Source organism: Oratosquilla oratoria, chromosome 22 (genome assembly GCF_046742065.1).
Source record: "Oratosquilla oratoria isolate Oo_2021 chromosome 22, ASM4674206v1, whole genome shotgun sequence".
Taxonomy (NCBI): domain Eukaryota; kingdom Metazoa; phylum Arthropoda; class Malacostraca; order Stomatopoda; family Squillidae; genus Oratosquilla; species Oratosquilla oratoria.
This window is the reverse complement of record NC_134798.1, coordinates 38,501,311-38,507,923: the sequence shown is the minus strand read 5'-3', so window position 1 is coordinate 38,507,923 and position 6,613 is coordinate 38,501,311.

Genomic DNA, 6,613 nt, shown 5'->3' with positions numbered 1-6,613 from the left:
AAGGTCACTATCAGAGTCCTCCACAGCCGCCACTTCTGCTTAATCATTTTCATCTAAAAGAAAGTCATCAACATATCTGGACAAACTTATCATAAAAACCTCACCCTCTTAAAAGGAAAATCTAGACAAAGAAGTTGCAAGAATTATATTCGCTACAAATTCACCATTTTGTCTTGTTCGGCATCCTCAGTTTCTCAAGATTGTTCAGAACCTGAGGCCAGGTTATATTTCTCCATCCAGAAAAGATATTGCTGATAAGTACTTGGATCTTGTGTATGAAAAGGAATATAAAAAGTGTGCAGATGACCTGAATAATGAAACTGTATGTCTTTCAATTGATGGGTGGTCTAACATCCATAATGAGCCCATAATATGTCACTCTAACAACATCCACTGGTCAGATTTATTTAGTTGACACAATAGACACATCAGGGAAACCTCACACTGCTGAATATCTTCTACAACTTGTACAAAATTCGATCAAGAAGGCTGAACAAGATTTTGGTTGTCACATTGGAAGTGTTGTGACAGACAATGCAGCAAATGTCACCAAGATGAGAAAAGTCTTGGAGGAATCGAGTGAACCTGAGCATACCGTCCTCACATACGGATGTGCAGCACACCTACTAAATCTACTGGCTCATGACCTTGAGATTGATAATGTAAAACAACACGTGGTCCATGTAGTTAAATATTTTAGAAATAATCATTATGCTGCTTCAAAGTATCGGCAGGAAGGTAGTCAGTGTCTAGTCATGCCCCAGGACACAAGGTGGAACACAATGTCAGACTGTCTCAAGGCCTATATAAATAACTGGCCAATTCTAATGAAGATCTGTGAAGTCAACAGGGAAGCTATTGATACTGAAGTAAGAAACAAAGTATCAAATTTAGGCCTAAAACGTTCGGCTGAGGAATTACTGGATCGATTGCAGCCAATAGCAAAGGCTCTAGATGAGGTACAGAGTGACAAGTGCACTATTGCTCAAGCGGTAGATGTTTGGAAGAAATTACTTGGCCATTTCACAAACAATAAACAAGCTGAAAAACTGGTGAAAAAAAGCTATGAACAGTTTATCACCAAAGCTCACATACTTGCCAACATGCTTCATCCAGCACTTCAAGGAAAAATTCTCAGTGCAGAAGAGGTGAATATTACTATGGAGAAATATACAACACTTGTTCCTGTCATTATGAAGTTGCAGGCAAAACCACCTCCTTTCCAGGCGTTCAAGTATACCGAGTCTGTGACTAAGACCCTGACAGCTATTGAGTGGTGGGATTCACATACCGCCATGTTAGACAGTGATATTCTGTTATCAGTGCGTCAACTCCTAACTGCAGTAGCCTCATCATCAGGAGTTGAAAGAGTTTTCTCCTCCTATGGACTTGTACACACAAAAAGAACCGCCTCAGTAATGAGAAGGCAGCCAAATTGGTCTTCCTTTTCAAGACAATGAACTCAAATGTAAATAATGATTAATGTATATAACTGTCCACTAACCTCATACAATAATACATGTTATGTCCGGCTAATATTGGCATTTCAAAGCATAACAGTGCCTTAAAAATAGTTTCTTATTTCACTATAAAAGTTTATATTAACTTATACTGCATCGAATAAGTCAATAGTTGATATATTTGTCCAATATACAATGTTAGGTTTCTAGTTTTAATATATTTGTCCAATATAAAATGTTAGGTTACAAAGAAAGCAATGGCCTCCGCTAGAGGAGCCAGGAATCTGGATCCGCACGTCCTGTGTATTAGTAGTACTTGATATATATATATATATATATATATATATATATATATATATATGTATGTATATATATACATATATATATATCAATCAACCAGACTTAAGACCAGTGACAGGAATCAATGAGTCCCTAGACATAGATAAGAAAGATAACAATTTTACTTTAGATAACGAGACCGAGTGGTCTAGACCAACAGAAAGTAACCCCTATATAGTGAACCCAACTCAGATGTTCAAGAAATCCCAGATATCACTAATTCATCAACTACAAATAAAGCCTTACAAATTGTGGATGGTGGTGTAATAAAGTCGACGTTATTACAGTCCAGAGCAATTAACTGGGTCAAAGTGCAGTTTAAAGGAATCACTGTAGGCTCTGAAATTTTACCCTCCTAGAATCAATTGACAAAAAGGTTTGAAGTTGGGCTCAGGGATTTATAAGTCAAATAAGAACATAGTAGAAATATTAATTATTAATAATATGAATAAAGATATAACTTTAAGGAAAAGTACACAAAATAAGATGTTTTCAGGTGTGTACCAAACCCATCAAAATTTTAAATGACAGTACGGAGGAGGTGGAATTACAAATTTCATCAATTTGTTCAGTTGAGGAAAAAATAGGGTTGAGAAAGAAATACAAGAATCAATCAGAACCTACTAGTTGCCATGAGTTGGATGAAAGTTTAGTTGCTTTGCTTGTGAAGCACAATAAAGCAATTGCTTTGCCGGGGGACGCCTTAGGCAAAACGACTGTTTTAAAACATCAGATTAAATTAAAACCAGAAACACAGCCTATTTACATACCCGCCTACAGAGTTCCTCACTCTAGATTAGCAATAGTATATAAACTGACCACTGAAACGTTATCGCAGGATATTATTAAACATAGCAAAAAAGAGGGGAACTTCTCTTTGATTTTGGTGCCAAAATCAGATGGTACTATGCACCCAGTTATTGATTATAGGAAATTGAATAAGCCCACCATACGTGACAGGTTACCATTACCAGTAATAGGTGGCATTTTAAGAAGTTTGGGAACTGAGAATAGATATTTTAGCACTATAGATATCAAATCTGCTTTTTGGCAAATAGAGTTGCATGAAGACTCACGAGAGTTCACAGCATTTTCTACTCCAACGGGACATTATGCGTTCAAAAGAATGCCATTTGGGTTATGTAATAGTCCATTAACTTACATGAGATTAATGAATACAATTCTAGATGGGTTGTTAGGAAACACTGCCAGTGTATTCCTAGATGACATTTTAATAGTTTCCCAGACAGCGGTTGAGCACTTTAAGAAATTAGATTTGATATTCTCAAGACTAGTTGAAGCAGGATTGAAAGTGAAACTTGAAAAATGTAAGTTCTTGCAAGACAGTGTTATTTATTTGGGACATAAGATAGACAGACATGGACTTAGTACAGTGAATTCAAAGGTTGAAGCAGTCAAGAATTTTCCAGTTCCAACCAATGTAGACAAGGTTAGGAGCTTTTTGGGATTGACAGGATATTATAGAAAATTCATTCAACGATATGCTGACATTGCTAATCCATTAAGTTCTTTGTTGAGGAAGGACTCAAAGTTCATGTGGGGACCTGCACAACAGGAAGCTTTTGACAAGTTGAAAGATAAACTCACGAGTTCTCCAATCTTAATATTTCCTGACTATGATAAAGAATTCATTCTTTGCACTGATACATCTGACATAGGATTAGGAGGCATACTTATGCAAGAGAGAAATGGAACTTTCAAACCAATAGCTTACACTTCAGGACTTCGTAATAATGCAGAAAGAATCTACTATAACAGAAAGAGAAACATTAGCAGTGATATATTCATTAGAAAGTTTTAGAGACATGATACTGGGATATCCAATCAGAGTATGGACTGATCATACAGCTATTCAGAACTTATTTAAGCATAATAATCTTAGGGGCAGACTCGCTAGATGGTTTGCGGTACTTCAATGTTATGAAGTTAGATTTGAATATATTCCGGGTAAAAACGAATGTTGCGGCAGATGCACTTCCTAGAAACATTAGCCAACGAATGACAGGGTTGATTAATTTTGTTTGTAGTATAGAAGTGTTAGTAACTTTAGATGAAGAAATGCTTATAAGAGAACAGAGGGATGATAAGACATGTGACTCATTAGTCAAGTACTTGATGAATTCAAGAGGAAATCCTCCAAAACTACCAAAGGGGTATCAGATAGAGGAATTTCATTTGATTAATGGACTTTTGTGTAGAAAAACAGTTGTAAGCGGAAAAGATATTTCTAGAGGTCCAGTAAATCAGTTGGTAATACCACAAACTCTTGTAAAAGAGATATTGAAGTTACTTCATGATAGTCATTGTAGCTCACATCCAGGAAAGGATAAAACTTATAGACAAGCACAACTTAAAAACTTTTGGCCAGGTATGAAGAAAGATATATATAATTATATTGATTTTTGTTTTGTTTTGATATGTTAAGGTGAAAGGAAATACACCAAAACCTGCTCCTCTATTTACCTATCCCATTCCACAGAAACCTTGGGAAAGAGTTCACATACATACATTGGAGTTACTTATGTCTGAGAATGGATATAAATATGTATTTGTTGTCATTGATTAGAATTTCAAGATTTTGTATTTTACAACCCATTCCAAATAACAAAGCTGAAACTATTGCTTCAGTAATCTATGGCCAGATAATCTGTAATTTCACTACACCTAAGATCTTGGTTTCAGATAATGGAACTGAATTTAATAACAAAATCTTGGAAAAATTATGTAGTTTATTTAAGATAAAGAAAGTAAACATTCTAGTGAATCATCCACAAGGTAATGGAGTTGTAAAGAGGTTAAATAAAAAAAAAATGATGACATGTCTTAGAAGTATGATACGTCCTCATAGTATAACTTGGGATACTAGGATTCCTCGTGTTAAATGTACTCTGAACAACCAAATTAATATAGCAACAAGTGAAACACCTCATTTTATTATTTTTGGGGAAGACAAAACTCTTCCATGTGAAAGCTTGACTGGAGAGCAGAAACCTGTGTATAATATAGATGATTATATCTCAAATAGAATAAATACTTTCCAAAGTATGAACCAGAAGAGTATAGGGAATATATTGACAATATTCTAATTGAATTGAATATTAATCTTGATGCATTTTACAAATAATATTACTTTGACCATTTGTATGTACTTGGAATGGGAGACCTAAACTACTGGAACTTGGTGTCAGGCCGAGACATGAAGACCTTGGATCTGCTGTGGTCAGACTTGGAATCTTAAGGACAATTCACATAAGTATTGATTTATTGTTGTGAAGCATTAAGAGTGTTTCTTAGAAAAAATAATTGTGTTAACAAAAATAATTGAAATGCAAGAAGAGGCACTTTACAATACTTTTCTAACTCACATTGAATATTGCTAACATCTTTGAAAAGATGATGAAACCATTCTCCAGTGAAATCTAATGTTGTTTGAATTTTTTATTTTATCTGTTTTGTGATATGATTTATTATTTAGAGATGTATGTTATTTACCATTATTCTGCATGAATTATTATTGTGCATTTTGGAGGGTTGCTTATATCTTTGATATGTATATGTTTGATGTGTTTTACTGATACAATTTTACCATTTGCAAGGTTAGATTAGCTTCTTATATATATGATGATTTCCAAGTATATACTAGCAAGCCCTGTAAGAGGGTAGTAGATATCATTGGTCGGGACGACCAAGGGTAGGTGCCGAGCACTGTAAGAGGCCAGTAGATAGAGGTAGACATTTAAGTAGATAGAGGGGTAGGTGAAACGATATGTAAATGTTATATTCATTTTATATTCGGTTGTTATGAAACAATGGCCGACTGCAAGTTGCATATTTCGCTTACCGTCTTGTATTTGTAAACATTGGTTAGGGTAGGTGCTGATGTGACGGAATGGGAACACAAAGTCTGTTCTACTTGTGTCACAAGTGCTTGCGTAAGCAGTATTGCTTGAGACAGTATAACAGTCTTTCTGATTGGAGAAAAGGGTGGAGGAGGAGAAAAATTATTGGTGCATGGAGGTAAAGTCACGCCCTAAAAGAGTGGCACTTATTTGTAACGTTCAAAGTTATTGGATGAACTAAATTGTGACGTCGGAGCAGACTTGACTTGGTGGGTGTAAAAGGATCTCAAGTGGGAGTTCTCTGGTGTACCTAATCTGATAACGATGTAGAGAATTAGTGAAGAAGAAAATCAAGAAGATTTAAGTCCAGTTTGCTTACCCCATCCATAAACATTACTAACTTGTTACAGAAGATATGGCGGAACATAATTAAAGAGATGGACAAGGCATGGGGCCTATAGAAGAATGAAAATTACTAAGTGTTAGTGTCAACGAAATTAACAATATCTGAAGAAGAGGGTAGCGACGAAATGTAAGAGATTAACGATGAAGCTTAAGAAGTACTGGCAGATTCTGACGATCTATTTTATGTTAAATCTGTCACACACACACACACACACACACACCCCGTCGTCTCCTCTCAGAGCGTTCATATTCTCTTTGTTCTAAATTAGTTTCTTGAGGGGTGAATAAAATAGGTGTAGTCGTTCTGATGCTTGTTGGTCTAAATCAGTACACCTCGAAAATCCCACCTGGAACTCTACGTAACGTCAAGCCACCTTCGTTCTGACATCACTCTTTCATTCATCCAATAGTTTTCTACTTCTCAAACAAGTGCCACACCTTAAGGGCGTGACTTTCCTTTCTGCACCAATGATTTTTCTCCTCCTTCACCTTTTTCTCCAATTAGAGAGGCTGTTATGCTCTTCTAAACTATGTCACAATGTAAGCAGT